The following is an 18,051-nucleotide window of genomic DNA, read 5'->3' as shown; positions in this document are numbered from 1 at the left end:
ATAATCCTACAGGAGACCTTTAGCAGTGAAAAGTATAAGTTTGATAGAGAACAAATATAACCAGCCAATTAGGTAAGAAAATAGATAAACTGCAAAACTTAAAGCACATTGATAGTTGGCTAGGATCCAAAATGTTCTTTACAGGCACAACATCCAAGTTTTAGAATTAAATGGTCCTTGGTACTTTGGGAGATAGGTTGGAGGCAGGGGCCCACCTTAAAGGCCACCATTAGATTAGAGCTGAGAATTCAGATGTCCAAAAAAAGAATAAAAATGAATCTCAGAAATGCTATCTGATTGAATTAAGCAATTTGCAAGATTTAGTAGATAACCGAGATGCTGGGGTAAAAATCAACTTTAAGGTAGTAAATAATGGAAAGTTACTGCCCACACTAGAAAGGGCAGGCTTCACATTTTTTTTGTTATATGTGTCCCTTTGGACAGCAAAATATACCTATGTTAAAAATATTGAATGTCCATTGGGATTGAACATTTTAAATAAATAAATGAATAAGAATAATGGTTTTGATATATTTGAGGATCTAAGATGGATTGTTGTAAACATCCACAGAAAGGGGGTTGTGCAAGGGCATTCCCCCTCCAGGTAGGCAGTTTCCTCTTTTGTGAATGGGACAATAGCAGATCTCCATAAGAATGTTCCATTAGGAGAGCAGTGAGCAGATGCCTGGGAGTGGGGAAGGAAGCCCGGTTTACAAATACAATAGAATCCTGGATGGTTTGTTATTTTGTGTCAACTGGGGTAGGCCTCCAGGGGTTCTCTCATCCCCTCCCACCCGCACCCCCACCCGCACCCCCACTCACACCCCACCTTCAGACGTGAATGTCTCCTATTTGTCTGCAGGGAAATGGAAGGTGTCGTGAAAAGGAAATCCAGCAATTTCTGGAGGACAGGGGTCTGCCTCTGCACCTCTGGTCATGGTGGGAGGGAGGAGGGGCAGGGAGAAGTGGGGTCTGGCTCCCAGTGCTTGGCTGATGGTGGCCAGCGTCCCAGTGTTAACACCCTACAGACTGAGCACTGAACACTGACCAGACTTCCAGGCCCCAAGGCATGTCCTGATCCTTCAGGAACTTTTACAAACTCTACACCCCCACCTCCCCCCAAAGTTTTCCCTGTCGATGGGAGTTGGGGGAGGAGGGAGGATACTTTCCACATTTCTAGGTACTGGGAGTTGATGGAGCAGGTGAAACCAGGGAGATTTGGTGCCAAATTCCACCAGGAAGGTCTTCAACCAGATAACAGAGGAGCGAGGGAGGGGCTGTGGCGGGGACAAGAGCTGAAACCTTCATTGGGTGCTAACTGTGTCCCAGGCCATGGTCACTTGATGATTTCTTTTTTTAAAGACATTCTTTTTATTTTATTATTTAAAAAAAATTTTTTTTAATCCTCACCCGAGGATATTTTTTTCCCATTGATTTTTAGAGAGAGTGGAAGAGAGAGGGAAAGACAGAAAGAAACATCAATGTGAGAGAAACACATTGATCGGTTGCCTCCTGCACTAGCCCTGACCAGGACCCACGCCAGGGAGGAGCTTGCAACCGAGGTACGTGCCCTTGACCAGAATTGAACCCAGGACCCGTTGGTCCGAAAGCCGACGCTCTATCCACTGAGCCAAACTGGCTAGGGTTCACTTGGTGATTTCTGAACACTGATGTAATTTCACCTTCCGGTTTCATGAGACAGGAACACTGACCACGCCTATGTCACCAATAAGGACTTCAGTGTTCAGAGAGGGCTGCCCCAGACCCCAGGTCCAGGACACTGGTTGGAAGGAGAACATGGCATCTTGTATCCAGGGTATGGTACTAACCACTACACTCCCCTGCCTCCTGGGGAAGGGAAAGGCCTCCTGGATGTTCATCCTAACCAATAATAAGCATCAGTGAAAGACCCACTGCCTTGGTGCCCGTGTGGCTTGGTACGGGCTCTGCAGAGAGGACAGAGTGCTGATGGCCAACCTTGCGTGGCACTGACCATGTCTGCCCCGGGCACTGCCTGTGTATGGCCTCACGGAGCCTCACAGTGGCCCTGTGAGATGGGTCCTGTTAATACCCCCACTTACACATGAGGAAAAGGGCTCAGGGTAGTAAGGAGGGAGGTCGGGGCTCCGTCAATGTCAGAGCTTGCAAACGCTGAGTGCCACCTGGACTAAGGTAGTTGACCCACATGATGAACAGAGCTGTTCCAGTGTGTGGGGCATGTGGTCCCACGGCTCTGGGTTCAAATCCCATCTTCATCCGTCACTAGCAAGTTACATGCCTCAGTTTCTACACATCTCAAACACATGACATTCTCACCCTCTTGGGCTGGGGGAAGGGAAGTGAGGAACAGAGTCTGCAAAGCCCTTCCTGGGAGCCTGACCTTAAAGGCCGCTTTGTGGTATGTTCAGTGTCCACATGTTTCTCTGGGCACCTGGGAAGGCCTGACTAACTGGTCCCCTCCTGGACGGCCTGTTGGTCACACAGGTCACCTTCTCAGACTGGCCTTCCCAGTCCCCCGGGTCCCCAGCGGCCCTCCCCCCTGAGACTCCCTGTCTCTGCCCTGACTTGTCTCTTTTGCACCATTCATTCCACAGGTATTTATGGAGGCCTCACCTGTGCCTGGCCCTGTGCTGGGAGCTCAGAGTCAATCAAAAAGGCCCAAACCCGCCACCACTGGTGGCTGACAAACCTGGGCAAACAACTACCCCAACACTTACAGAGGCGAAGCTATGAAGAAACAGGGTGTCGTGGGTACAAGGCGGCCTGGCCTCGTCTGGGGGAGCCACAGGTTCCTAGAGGAGGTGACGCTGGAATCATGAGTGCCCTGAAGGACAGAGAGTAGGTCTTTAGAGGAAGCAGAGGGAAGGGGAAGGAGTTCAAGGCCCTGGGGCGTCATGAGCTGGAGCCCAGCCTGGAATTGGAAGTGAAGGTGGAGTCAGGAGCTCAGCCATTCAGTTCACGAAAATGCCTCCTGTTACCTAGTGCTTACAAACCAGGGACCACTCACCTGCAAGGGATGGTGGCATTAGTACAGTATAATGAGTAAGAACGCCCTAGGTTCTCCCCAAAACTAACCGCAAGTAAGTCTGGTAAGTATCCTTGGAGTCCTTTTTCTGTATATTTAAGTCCATAGTTTTGCACACAACTTTTATAAATGTTTTAAAAGAAGATATTAGCCCTAACTAGTTTGGCTCAGTGGATAGAGCATCAGCCTACAGACTCAAGGGTCCCAGGTTCGATTCCAGTCAAGGGCATGTACCTTGGTTGCAGGCACATCCCCAGTAGGGAGTGTGCAGGAGGCAGCTGATCTATGTTTCTCTCTCATCGATGTTTCTAACTCTCTATCCCTCTCCCTTCCTCTCTGTAAAAAAATCAATAAAATATATTTAAAAAATAAAATAAATAAAAGAAAATATTATTCTTTGCCATCTTGCAGAATTTACCATGTACCAATATTCTTGGCTGTTCTACATTATTCTCTGCAGCTACATCTCTTTTTTAGAGTCTTCATTGTCTGATGGTGGAGACAATATGTGATCTGCCACTTCTCCCACACTTTTTGGCCCCTTGGATTTCTTCCCCCGTGAACTGCCTGTTCTTGCTATCCTCCCATGTTTGTGCTGCACTATCTCTTCACCTGTCTGTGTCAAGCGATCTTACAGAATTCGTTTTCAGGTTCGGGTCTTGAACCCACCTGGAATTGAAATGTGTGTTTGCATGTGCTTGAGGCCGGAGGGGGGAGACTCAGGTCACAGTTGCCACATGGACAGACTTCCAGCTGATTTCCCAACAGTATTTATTCATTTATTCATTCATTTATTTATTTTTAGAAAAAGAAAGGGAGGAGGGGAGAGAAACATGGATCTGTTGTTCCACTTATTTATTCATTCATTGGTTGCTTCTTGTATGGGCCCTGACCAGGGATCAAACCCGCAGCCTTGTCATATCAGAATGATGCTCTAGCCAACTGAGCTACCCAGCCAGGGCCCCAACAGCATTTATTTAAAAAACCCTCCCAGGTTGAAGTGCTGCCTTTCTCATTTCTTAGATTCCCTGACAGGCATGATGGGTCTGGGACGATTCTCTGATCTGCCTGATGGCTCAACAGACTTTCCTCCGCCAGGACCAGATGGATCAGGGAAGCTTTCAGCCTTGTTCCCACATGGAACTCCTCTCATTGCCCTCGTCCTTCCCCTGCAGGGAGGGCCTCAGAAGGACAGGGCCTTGCCTGTCCCCAGGGGCCTGGTGACGCCTGCAGAATGGCGGGCTCTCACTGTTGGAGAGAGGACTCCAAGGAGCTGCCCCTCGTAGCCTACAAGACCCAGAGCGAAGAAAAGTGGGTAAGTCCCGAGTGCACGCCACTGTGGCCTATGCAGTAGATAGGGAGCCTCAAACGTGAGTCACCCACAGCTTCATTAAACTGGCAGTTTGGTTTCTGTGGGCCTCGACGGGGGTCTTGAATCTCTAACAAGCTCCCCCAGAGACTCCTTAAATGCCTTTTGGCCTTTGCCAACTTTTCAAAGCTTGCCCGCTCTTCCTCTGGTCTGACTTAAATTCACACAAACACAGAATTGAAAAGGCACCGGTTATTACATGGTGAGACATTATTATTAACTTCTGTTGGGAGTGATAGTAATGTTGTGGTTTAGACGGTCAGAATAACAAACAAGCAAAAAGAGTCTTTATCGGCTAAGGTAGAGATACACACTGAAGTGTTTCTGTGGGACTGACGCAAAGCCTAGGGTTCCTTTTAACATGTTGGGCCTGAAAGTGGACAGAGGGATGGGGGAAGCACAGGTGACAGCAAGGGGTTGCTGTTGACCTGGTGCTGGGTCCAGGGAGAAGGGTGGACCCTTGCACCATTCGCTCCTTCTGGGTGTGTTTGAAAGGTTCTGTAATAATAATAACAAATAAAGTGGAAATACAATGGGAGCCTGATTTTCAAGAGAGAAGGTCATTAAGCTAGAGTGGAAGCTGGGTCAAGCACACAATGGCTGCTAGTATTATTCTAATTAACATCATTGTTATTTAAGAGACTGGCAGTCAACAGTTGTGTCTATGTAATGTCCACAATGCATAGGAGATCAGCTTTCAGAAAGGTGTCCATTTTGTGGGCTCCTTCCTTCCTTTTTATTTTTTAGGGGGAGATATGTCTGTTTTTTTCCCATGCCAGTTGACATTCGATATTATTTTCTATTAGTGGAAGATATGGTTTAATTCCTTTCTCCTCCAATGGCCATGCCTAACCACCCAACTTTACTGCAGAAAACTGCTATTAACCTTGTTTCTTATCATGAATGTGTCTGACAAAGGAACAATGACAGATCCCAGGCACGCAGTGTGTGGTGCTGCCTGGAGGGAGGAGGGCAGCTGAGTGGGTGGGGACAGGGCTCTGCATTTTTCCTATTTTATAAATTTCTGTTTGTTGTCTGTTTTAATGTATTTTTCAAATTCTGGTTATAACATATTGTGGAAATATGTGGAAATGTACACCTACAGAACACATAGCTGTAGCTTTTCCCAAAAAGGTAACTTCCTTCCTGGGGTAACCCAGGGGTTTTTCTCTTTGGTAACCCAGGTACTCCTGCCAGGCTCCTTCCTGTGCGGTGGCCTTGCTGCTAGGATGAATGGGACCCTCGCTCTGCCCAGCAGCCACCGCAGTTGTGATGGTTAGATCCTTGGAGTCCCTGTTCTGTACAGTCAAGTAAATACATCTCTGCACACAGCTTTTTGCCATTTCACACAAATCTATCGCTAGCAATATTCTTGGCTATTCTGCATTGCACTCTATTGCCATGTCTCATTTAAAAAATATCTTTAGACTAGTCCCTTTTATGGGATTTAAATTATCCAATAAGTACAATCAATAATTTTCTTCTGAGGTAGAGGAGCCGTGGAGGAGGACCAGGAGTTGAAGGGTTGGTTATCCTAGCAGCTGAGAAAATATTCCAGGAGAATCTAGAACTTTTATTGGGTGGCAGTGAATCTCTGAGACGCCTCCATCCTAGAAGCATGGTGATTAAGGAAAAGCCTGGGTGGCCCAGCCAGGAGCCCGGTAGGCAAACCACATGGCACCTGAGCCACGTCTGAGGAGCCCAGTGCGTGATGGTTTCTCTCCAATCCAGGCGCTAGCTGACTGTGTGAAAGGTGGCTTGTTACTGAAGTTTAGATACAAGCAGCCAAAATGATGAATGCTCTGTTACTCACAGACTCACTGCTACTCTAGACCCAGGATTGTGGCACCTCCACAGATGAATGGTGGAGACAGGCATGTCTGTCACTGACACTCAACCATGTTGCCGGAATTTGTAACACACTTAGAAGATTCTCTACGAACCATATGGAGCCTGTGTCTCAGTACATAAAAGCTCTCTCAGTGTAGTTATTAGCATGTCTTAGTAATTTTAGGCACCAAGCAATAGAATAAGCATAACCCTGTTAATCCACAAATATCTGTTGACCACCTACTATGTGCCTCCCATGATTATAGGCATTGGGCATAGAGCAGTGACTAAACAGCCCTCGTGTCTGCCACACGGAGCTTCCAGTCTATTGGGGGAGACAGCCTCAGTCAAATACACGGAGCACGTGTGATGTAGGAGGGAAGCTATTAAGAAACAGCCCACGTCCTGCTATGCGGCGCTAACCTGAAGAATTTCACCTGCCCACTGGCTGCACGACGTTGAACAAGACAACTAACCAACCACTCAGCACATGTTTGTCGTCTGAAAAGTAGTATCAGTCACAGATCACTTCCAGGGAATGAATCGGGACCACCACGGCTGGCCAGATGACCGAAACCCGCTGCCAGCCACAGCCTGGCATGGCTGCCTTTGAAATGCGGACACCCCTTCCCTAATCCCGGGCTCCCATCCCTAAGCCTGCCACAAACCCTAACCCAGACCTTTCTTTCTGGGAGGTGGGATTGGTGATGGTGGCAAATTACACCTATCTGCGCTGTTCCAGCATTGGTTACCATAAATGTGTTATTTTTATAAAAATACCAATTTAATTTTGTATTAAATCATCTGTTGTTGGTACAGAGGCAATCAGAAAACATAATGGGGCTAAATAAAGCTTTTAATACCCTACCCCTATGTGCATATACATGGGGACTTAGCAAATGGTGAAAGGTACAATCTCACATCAGTGAAGAAAGAACATATGATTCAATAAGTGACCTTGAGGGGGAAACGTAACTTCTTGTGCCTGAAAGAGTGCACTTATAACAAAGAGCTAAAGGTATAAAGTGATAAATAAAAAAAGGCATAATGTACATGACTTTCACACCAAGCGATGAAGAAAAAACGTTGACAAAATTACTACCTAAAATTTTCAAGTGAGATATTTCAGATATTAAAATCCCTCCCAGTGTAGGAAGGAAAACATTACAGCAAGTGGCCACCTCAGGCCAACAGAGGCTGGAGAAATTGGGGTTTCCTTATTACTGACATAGGATCCATGGGCCCTATGCAGGTCCCAGACTCAATATAAATGCCAGCTCACTGTTCGAGTCCTTCTGCTACTGCGTTCCCCCTCCAGGAGATCTACCCTCGAGGTCCCCCTGTGCTGACACAGGTGCTCTGCTCAGGAAAATGCAAACCTGCAGCAGTAGCGATGCTGACGGAGTTGTGAGGGCCCAGCCCTGTGCTATATTCTTCACAGCTACCTTTCATTCCTGCCTCCCCCTGACCATGTTGGGAGTTCAGTTTCCTACCCATTCTACAGATGCGGTCACTGAGGCCCAGGAGAGCCCACGGTGTGGCTCGGAAGCAGGACCCTGGAGAACCAAGTGTAAGAGGAAAAGCCAGATGCTGGCCCAAGTCCTGTCCTCAGCAGGCAGGCTCCTCAGGTGGGAGACTGAAAAGGCAGACCCCCTGTGGGAATAACAGAGGGCTGCCTCGGCCCAGGAAAGAGCCAAAAAGCAGGCTGTGCCCCCTCAAAAGTCCTTCCCCTTTCCTGCTGGGAGTTCGCCCATTTGCCCTAATTGGCCATCTTCCTAAACTCTAGAACAGTGGTTCTCAAAGCAAGATCCCCCACAGGCGGCCTCGGCAGCAGCTGAGAAGACGTTAGAAATGCAAATGATCGGTCCCACCCTGGAACTCCGGAATGGAAGCAGCGTGGGTGGTGTGGTGGGTCCCAGCAACCCTCCCTAGACGCCTTTGCAAGGTCAAGCTCAGGATCCCTGCTCTGTCTGAAATATAAGGTCTGCAGGCCTCCTCCCCTTCAGCCAGCGCTCAGCAGGAGATGGCATACACAGGCTCCTATGAATTAGTCATCATGAGACGAATCGGCAGTAGGTGCTCCATGAACATTGCTAACAGCTAACACTGGTGTACCTCGCAGGGGCTGCAGGTTGGGTGCCAGGCCACCACGATAAAGCGGGTATCACCAAAAAATGAGTTGAATTATTTTTGCTGTCAGAGGATCTTTCCTTTATTTTGTAAAAATGCAACATCTGTGAAGTGCAGTAGAACGAGGTATGCCTGTAATTCCTCAATGAACATTTTCTATGTGCTAGGGGTTTCGGGGGGGGGGGGGGGGGGGGGGGGCGTCTCCTGCACACCTCAAGGTCAGGCCCCGGGGAGCCTGTAAGGAAAGAAGCCCCCCAGGAGCCTAGGTCAGACAGTGGGAACTTGACCCTGGCTGAGTACAACTGGGGTGTAGGAAGCAAGAGGTGGGGGTGGGTAGGCAAGTGGGCAGTGGGAGACTTAGACGTGAAGTTTCTGCTAAAATAGGTCCGAAGTGCCTATGCTAATATATTTGCACTGATGCATAACAAAACAAGTCGTTTTTAATCATAAAAACAAAACATATGTGTGGCCCAGAAAAACAAGAGAATAGAACAGGAGGGCAGAAAATAAAGAGTCGGCTTCTCCATTTCCCAAGCCATTCACTTCCTAATTTTTCATAACTTTACAGTTTTTCAAGTACAGTCATGCGACAGGGATAAGGCCTGAGAAATGCGTCACGAAGCAATTTCATTGTTGAGCGAACATCACAGGGTGCACTTACACAAGCCTCGGTGGTCTAGCCCATGACACACCGAGGCTGTACAGCACAGCCCACTGCTCCTGGGCTACCAGCCTGTACGGCATGTCACTGCTCAAAACAACACGAGATTAAATCAAGCCCGAGAGACAATGATGCAATCAAGAGACACGGTAAATGAGATATATGAGGCTGCTGTTGGCGTACAGGGCCTATGGTTATACAGCAAGCTTTTTCTTTTTAATGAGTAGAAAGAGTACACGCGAATAATAATAAAAGGTATAGTATAGCAAATACATGAACCAACAACGTATTTATTATCTTCATCAAGGACTATGTACTATATACATAACTAGATCACCACAAACATGTGAGTCATGTGTTGCAGTGGCATTATGACAGCTAGGATGTCACAAGGCGATAGGAATTTTTCAGCTCCATTACAATCTTATGGGACCACCATCTTTTAAATATGTGTGTGTGTGTGTATTTAATTGATTTCAGAGAGGAAGGGAAAGGGAGAGAGAGATAGAAACATCAATGATGAAAGAGAATCACCGATTGGCTGCCTCCTGTACTCCCCACACTGGGGATCGAGCCTGCAACCCAGGCATGTGTCCTGACTGGCAATCGAACCGTGACCTCCTGGTTCATATATTGACTCTCAACCACTGAGCCAAGCCGCTGGGCAGGACCACCATCTTATATGCTGCTGGGCTTTGACCAAACATTTATGTGGCACATGACTGTCTTTTATTAATGTGCAAAACCAATGGCCCACTCACTCTAGCATTCTTGTGGCTGGAAGGTCTTCAGAACTGGGTCAATATGGCTCTGTTCACCAACCATGTTTCAGTACAACTTAGTACAAAGGAAGATACCATGTCCTTCTTCAGAGCTTCAAATAGGGATGAGCTCCTGGGTTCTGAGTCCAAGCAAACCTAGGACATCCTAACCCTGCACCCTCTTTTCCTGTCTCCTTGGCACCCTCCTTAGTGAACACTAATCCTCCTGCCTCAGTCCCTCCCCAACTAAAGAGGCTTCTTTGGACAGCCCCCATGCGCTACCCCCTTCATCCCTCTTCTCCCCATCCCTACCCCCCATGAGTATCCAACCCACCATTTCTTGGCCATCAATTTGGCCACACACAGTCCCACTGCCTAGTCCAGCAGCTCCCTGCCCCTTCCCTGTCACTTTCTGTCTGCATTGTTTAAAGTTTTCCTCTGTGTACCTTTAACCTTTCAGAAGCTAATGTCATAGCCACTGATTCATTGAAAGACAATGCAGGACATATCCACACAAGACTGAGCGAGGCTGGAGGAACATGAGCAGAGTTTGGGTAAATTTAATGAGGACTTACTTACTGGGCAACTGTCCTGTGCCAGACACTGTTGCTAGAATTGGGGGTCAGGGGGGCCATCATCTCACAAACATTCCTTTCTCGATCAGCCTGTCTGAAATAGTCTCCTCACGGCCGTTGTCATATCTTACAGCACAGCCATATTCTGAATTGATCTAATGAATGTATTTGTATCATTTACAATCTCAGTAAGAATTTCCACTTCCCCACCTCCTCACCAGCAGTTGAGGTCTTCAGACTCATTAATTTGTGCCAATCTGATGAGTGGAAAACAGAATCAGGTTTTAATTTGCATTTCCCCTCATCGTTAGCAAGATTGAGCACCTTCATTACTTTATAGGTCACTTGGTTTTCTTTTCTGTGAACTGTCTGTTCATATCTTTTGTCTGTTTTTTCTACTTTCTATTGTCTGTGTTTTATCCCAATTGATAGGTGGTCTTTTCACTTAGAGCACTTTTTTTTTGCCATAGGAAACTTTTCTTTTTAAATTTTTTATTTATTGATTTTGAGAGAGAGAGAGAGAGACATTGATTTGTTTTTCTACTTATTTATGTATTCGTTGTTACTTCTTGTATGTGCCCTGACTGGGGATTGAACCCACAACCTTGGTGTATTGGGATGATGCTCTAACGAGCTACCTGGCCAGGGCAGGAAACTTTTTTTTAATGCAATAAATGCAACATTTTTCTTTTATGGTTTTAGTTATTTTATCTTGATTCAAGAATCTTCCCTACCCTGATAGCATGGTGTTATTTCCTGTATTCAAGAAGTTTTTGGTTAGCTCTTTAATCCATCTGAAATTTATTTTGTGAAAGACTAATAACAGGAATCTAATTTGTCTTCTTGCGATAGAGCCAGTTTGCAGAACCATTTGTCAATTGATCCATTTCTTCCCTACCGCATACACGTTTCCACAGAAGTGTGGGTCTACTCTGAGCTCTATTCTAGGCCACTAGCCTGACACCACACTGCTTCACTTAGCACAGTGTCAGGGAAGGATGGAAATCTCTTAAGGAAGTTCTCTTTTGTAAAACTTTTTTTTTGGCACTTCTTGATCAAAATAACAAACTTCCAAAGTCTAGAACCCAGACTCTGGAGTCTAAAATCCATAGAGAACAGATGAATGTGCCGAAACCGGTTTGGCTCAGTGGATAAAGCGTCAGCCTGTGGACTGAAAGGTCCCGGGTTCAATTCCGGTCAAGGGCATGTACCTGGGTTGTGGGCACATCCCCAGTAGGAGATGTGCAGGAGACAGCTGATCGATGTTTCTCTCTCATCGATGTTTCTAACTCTCTATCTCTCTCCCTTCCTCTCTGTAAAAAATCAATAAAATATATTTAAAAAAAAAAGAGAGAGAGAACAGATGAATGCTAAAATCACCATTACCAAATTTTTCAATCAATGTATTAGGTTGTTTGTTTTTTTATTGGCTTCCATTAAATTGAGAGATTAATTTGAGGAAAATTGACCTTCATGTAAAAAGTCCTACTAGTTTTTTAATACATCATTATAAACTTCTCCCCCACATTTTTTGCATCTTTTATTAGATTTATTCCTAATCATTTTTGTTGCTATTGTATAGTATGTCTTTATTTTAACTATATGTCTAGTTCTTATATCATTATGTATAGAAACTCTATTGATTATTATATCTTTTGATTTTTAAATATTAATCTTTTTGCCCTGATCAGTGTGGCTCAGTTGGTTGGAGCTCCTCTCATACACTGGCAGATCTTGGGTTCAATTACCGGTCAGGCACATAGCTAGGTTTCGGGTTTGATCCCAGGTTGGGGTGCGTATGGGAGGCAACCAATCAATGTTTCTTTCTCACATTGTTGTGTTTTTCTCTGTTTCAAAAAAAATATCAATGAACATGTCCTTAGGTGAGGATTAATATATATATATATATATATATATATATATATATATATATATATATATATATAAATTTTTTCACTGGTAATCTTACTGAACTCCTTCACTTGTAATAGTTTGCTCAATCTCCTGGATTTTGGATGTAGTCAGTCATACTACTATTGCATTTTTCATTTCTTTCTTTTTAATCCTTATGCTTTTTCCTTCCTTTTTCTCAGCAGGGATGGGCTTGGCTTAGAAATGGTAAGTGGGGAGCTCTGAGGCTTTTATTAAGGCTGTTTCTGTTGGGCTTTTGTGCCTTTGCTTGTGTGTTTGGTCTTAGCTATAATAATAAAAGCATAATATGCTAATTAGACCAGACAGCCGAAGATCTTCCAGATGAAGCTGCAGCAGCAGGGGCTGAGGCAGAGGCAGTTAGGGGTGATCAGCCAGGCAGGCAAGCAGTTAGGGGCAATCAGACAGGCAGGCGGGAAGTTAGAGGTGATCAGACAGGCAGGCGAGCTGTTAGAGGTGATCAGACAGGCAGGCAGAGGCAGTTAGGGGCAATCAGGCAGGCAGGCAAGTCCTTAGGGGTGATCAGTCTGGCAAGCAGGCGAGTGGTTAGGAGCCAGCGGTTCCAGATTGCGAGAGGGATGTCTGAGGGATCCCAGATTGCAAGAGGGTGCAAGCCAGGCTGAGGGTCCCCCTCCCAGGCATGAATTTTATGTACTGGGCCTCTAGTTTTTAATAAAATAACTGGTGTTTTTTTCATTATAAAAACAAAATGTGCCCGTGATCCAAATAAATCCATGTGTTAGGACAAGAAAAGACAGTCTCTGGTCACTGGCCAGGAACTCCAGTGTCACGTTGAATAAAAGTAGCAACAGTGTGAGTTTCGGTCTCATTCCTAGATTTAGTGAAACAGTTTCACCATCAAGAATGAAGTTGACTGCATGTTGGTGGTGGATACTCTTTGTCAGTTTCAGTTGCTCTTATAGAAGAGATTGTTGATTTGTTTAAACTTGAGTGTGTATGGAATTTTATCAAATACCTTTTCTGCACCTACTGATAGAATCAAGGAGCCTAAACATGTTTGTTGAATGATTGACTGTTTTCATCTTCAAAACAACCCAATGAGCCAGGTATTGGTTTCCTCATCTATGAAATGGGCAGATAAGACCCAGGGAGGTTGAGCTTTCGCAAGAGCAACCTGCCTGGAGATGTCAGCTCGGAGTCCGTGGGTCCCAGCGTCTGTGATCTGTCTGTCAGCTCTTCATGCGGGCCTGCGACTGAAAGTCGGCGAGCACCAGGTGAGCTCCAAGTATGCGCAGGGTGGAGAGGCGAACGGAAGGAGCCAGAGACACCAGGCCGTTGGCTCCTTGCGGACAAAGGTCAGTTTGGATTTTGCATTTCCAGGGCCTGATGTGTTGGGTTCCAAACCTGGTCGTGGAGAGATCTGGAAGTCACCATGGTAACCCGGGGGTCAGTAACTGGTCCACAGAGAGACCCCGTGAAATAGACAGACAGCAGCCCTATGGTTTTAACAGGGTGGCCAGATAAAATGTGGTTAAGTTTGAACTTTGGATAAACGATTAATATCATTCTTAGTAGAAGTAGGTTATACAAATACTACATGGGGCATAACTTATACTAAAAGAGTGCGTTATTTATCTGACATTCAAATGTAGGGTACCCTATATATTGATTTGCTGTATCTATCAATCTTACCTATGAAGAGTTTTTGACAAAAAAAAAAAAAAATCTAATTAAGCCCATAAAGCCCACCTCCAGTTTCTGGAAATAGATAGATGGAGTGAGTTAAAGACACCACTAGGGCCCTAGCCGGTTTGGCTCAGTGGATAAAGTGTCAGCCTATGGATGGAAGGGTCCCAGGTTCGATTCTGGTCAAGGGCACATGCCTGGATTGCGAGCTCAATCCCCAGTGTGGGGTGTGCAGGAGGCAGCCGATCAATGAGTTTCTCGAGTCATTGATGTTTCTATCTCTCTCTCCCTCTCCTTTCCTCTCTGAAATAAAAATATATTAAAATAAAATAAAAAGACACCAGCAGGGAAGGACAGAGAGATGGGTGCTGGCTGGCACAGGAGCGTGTCACCGGCACTGCAGGTGCCCTCCGTTGGCCAGTGCCCACCCACCTCAGGAGCAGGTCATGCTGAGGACAGGGTCGAGGCCGCATCTGCTCTCCCCAAATCTCTGTGATTAAAAAATATATGAAAGATAAGCCTACACACAAATTAAGACCAAGTCTTTAGTTTCAGTGCAGTTTTGAGGAGAAAAACGATGAGCAAGGAGCCAGTGGCTGAGGCTGCCTCTTAGTCAGGACTTTCCAGATTGGTGCCTCGGTCGCCTCACCCGCCAAGTGGCGCGACTACCGTGCCAGAGCTGGTGTGACCAGTGAGTGGAAGGATTCCTGTAGGGAGCTTGGTGAGGGCAGGGCACTGATGTGCCACCCTGTGGGCTGCTCGGAGGCCATGGGGAGGGAAAGTTCTCCTCACCCTCCTAGATCTCGGCCTGGGCCTACGAATTAACCTAAGACAGGTGAGCAGGAGAAAAGCGTGCAAGTTCTGTTAAGTTTCCCAGGTACATGGGGCCTTTGTAAGAGAGTGCAGACCCCAAAAGTGACCCTAACAGACACAGAAATGATACCTTGGTGAAGAAATGACGAGACACAGGGTTAGCGTGAGCACCTGTGGAGAAGCGATGAGGAGCCATGGGGAAGGGCTAGTGGGAGATAAAGGCGACGTCAGCAGGTTTGTTTGTGCTGATTTATTTCAGCGTCTGCTTCCAGTTTCTGGAACATTCTCTTCCTGATGCAGGGAATGTTCTTTCTCATAAGAAATTTTATGGCCTGAGACGGGAGGTCAGGCAGCCCTTCCTGTACCTGTCTCTCAGGTGCCTTCAGCTCAAAATAACGAATATGGCAAAGCAGCCTATGTTAGAGTGGGATGTCCTAAACCCCTTAAAGGATTCACATGTTTCTGTGGGAAGCCACGTGTGCCAGTACAGATATTGTTAAAGAAAGTCATTGCTAAGAAGTTTTCAGAACTTTTCACACACACCCTGGATGGTTATAATGGAAACAACCCAAGTGTCCCTCAGCAGATAAATAAACAAATGTGGTCCAGCCATGCAGTGGAATAGTACTCAGCCACGAAAAAGGAAGGGTGGCTCCTGGCTGCAATGCAGATGCACCTCAAAACCCTCATATTAAGTGAAAAAGGCCAGTTACAAAAGAGCACATACTATATGATCCCATGTATATGAAATACCCAGAATAGGCAAATGCACAGACTGACTGCCTAATGGGTCCAGGGTTCCCCTTCCAGGTGATGAACATGTTTTGGAGCTAAATAGAAGCAATGGTTGTACCGCATTGTGAATGTACTCAATGCCACTGAATCGTACACTTTAAAATGGTGAATTTAAAAAAAGATTTAAAAATGGTGAATTTTATGTTATATGAATTTACCTCAATTTAAAAAATGGTATATCAATATAATATATTTATATCGATTTAAGAACCTGCAAAAGAGGTATCAATAACTCCACAGGGCCGAAACCGGTTTGGCTCAGTGGATAGAGCGTCGGCCTGCAGACTGCAGGGTCCCGGGTTCGATTCCGGCCAAGGGCATGTACCTGGGTTGCGGGCATATCCCCAGTAGGAGATATGCAGGACACGGCTGATCGATGTTTCTCTCTCACCGATGTTTATGACTCTCTATCTCTCTCCCTTCCTCTCTGTAAAAAAATCAATAAAATAAAAAAAAGACCCAGAGCAAAGCGCTTGGGAGATCTATGTTCAAAGCCTGGCTCTGGTCCTTTAAAAAACATAAAAATAAAAATAAAAAAATAATAACTCCACAGGAAATAAAAGAACAAAAATATGAAAGGAAAGAAAAACTTCAAATTTAAGACTGTTTATCTGTGGGGAGGATGGAGGGGGCGGGTATTCATTGGTGGAGATGCACCCAGGGCTTCTCCTGTGTCCTCTTAAAGATAATAATAAAAAATAAACATATATATATTTACATATATATATATTATTGATTGATTTGAGAGAGAAAGGAAGAGAGAGAGAGAGAGAGAGAGAGAGAGAGAGAGAGAGATTCTGTTGTTCCACTTATTTATGCGTTCATTGGTTGTTTCTTGTATGTGCCCTGTCAGGGATAGGACCTGCAGCCTTGGCATAGCTGGACGACGCTCTAACCAATAAGCTGCCCGGCCAGGGCTCTCCTCTCCTCTGTCCTCTTATGAGCTGGGGGCTGAGCACACAGGAGGTCATGGTGTTTAATGTGCCCCTTTCTGGCTTCATGCCTGAAACATTTCACATTTGCAATTCTTATGCAGTGAAATGTACCAGCCTTTCCCTTTAAATGTGGTGTCACTTAAAAAATGTCTTTGATTAATATTATTTTGAATAATTCTTTCTCTGCATTTCCCAGAGCCCCCTTGAGCTGTCTGCTTTTCCTTTTGCTAGTACCAGATGATTGTACTTTTAGGTCAAAAATTGGAAGAATTAGAATTATTACAAAAAATATATATGGTTATGGTAAACAAAGTTGAAACAACAAATAAAGGGTGCGATTTCTCACTCCCTACCTAATCCCACTTCCCAGAGGTCTGGGTCAGGGTTCACAGGGGGATTAGGGAACAAGGGGCTGGCGGAGGGCCAGCATTTCAAAGGCAGCCTGGGGTGCCAGCAATTCCATGGAGCTTCTGGGTGGTCCTGACCCTTTCACCGGAGAGGAGGACCTGCCAGACTGGCTGCTTCCACTGACCTGAATGCCACGCCTCATGCTCCCTTCGCCCATTCCCTGGGCGTCCTTGCACACTCCCCTCGGCCAGGCCAGGGGCTTGGTCAGTGTCAGAGCCGGTGAGATGCTGAGCTGGACCTGGATGGAGGCAGTCAGCCCTCCTGCCTGGGACTGTCCACGTGTGTATGGGGGTGGGGGTGGGGACCATGGGGTCCCACCGCCTGGCATTCAAATCACATCTTCATCCCTCGCTAGCAAGCTACATAACCTCGCCATGCCTCAGTTTCCACACATCTAACAGAAATGACATTCTCAAGCTCTTGGTCGGGGAGGGCAAGTGAGAAGCAAAGCCCTTGGTGGGAGCCCTGACCCTAAAAGGTCACTTCGTGGTGTGCTCAGTGCCCCCGAGCTTCAGGGCATCAGCATGGGAGAAGCCCAGGTTAGTGGTCCGTCTCCTATGAGCTTGGGTTACCCGTGTCACCTTCTCAAACTGGCCTCCCGAGCCACCCGCTCCCCACTGTCCTCCACCCTGTGACCCCCCACCTCCGCCCCAGCTGTCTCTCCGCATCCTCATGCCACGAGCATTCATGGCGCACGTGTTACTGCCAGAGCTAGTCCAGGCATCAGGGATACAACAGTACACAACGTGCACTCACATTTCCGTCCTCCTGAAAGGACCTAACACATCAGCGAGTCAGATAGACACAGCCTCAGAAGACGCGGGGCCACGGAGAGGACTAATCAGGCAGGTGAGAGGGTGGGGACAGTTGCCAGCTAGAGCCAGAGGTGGCCAGGAGGACCTCCCACTAGGGATGTGAGCTGTCACAATTTGCGGTGCATCCCTGATTTCTCATTTTCTTATTTATTTCATGTTGGTCAATGTTAACACCTCCACTGCCTACCACAGATAGGAGCCCAGGAGGTGGGGCCCTGCCGTTGGTCAGCCCTATCCCCAGGAATTACCTCAGTCCCCAAACTCAATCCCGCCACTCTGTATTTATTCACAGGATTACAAGGGAAGTCCCCACTCTCTAGAACTCAGATTTCAAAAAAAAAAAAAGATGGTAAAGTTG

The 18,051-nt window shown here is 46.3% G+C and overlaps 1 long non-coding RNA gene across 2 annotated transcripts in view; it reads left to right on the top strand.

The window, feature by feature from the left end:
* Positions 1-7,030, top strand: part of LOC111827364 — a 26,240-nt gene extending 19,210 nt beyond the window's left edge. Inside the window, exons 3-5 of one of the 2 annotated variants that reach the window (XR_002830869.1) lie at positions 4,124-4,340; positions 5,555-5,704; positions 6,491-7,030. This is a non-coding gene — a long non-coding RNA (uncharacterized LOC111827364). Of the gene's footprint in view, positions 1-4,048; positions 4,341-5,554; positions 5,705-6,490 lie in introns of both variants that reach the window. The other variant, XR_002830868.1, reaches the window with a different exon arrangement.
* The last annotated feature ends 11,021 nt before the right edge of the window (positions 7,031-18,051 follow it).

The sequence above is a fragment of the Myotis lucifugus genome, unplaced genomic scaffold, assembly GCF_000147115.1.
Source record: "Myotis lucifugus unplaced genomic scaffold, Myoluc2.0 scaffold_155, whole genome shotgun sequence".
NCBI classification, from domain to species: domain Eukaryota; kingdom Metazoa; phylum Chordata; class Mammalia; order Chiroptera; family Vespertilionidae; genus Myotis; species Myotis lucifugus.
This window is presented reverse-complemented; position numbering and strand designations above follow the sequence as displayed.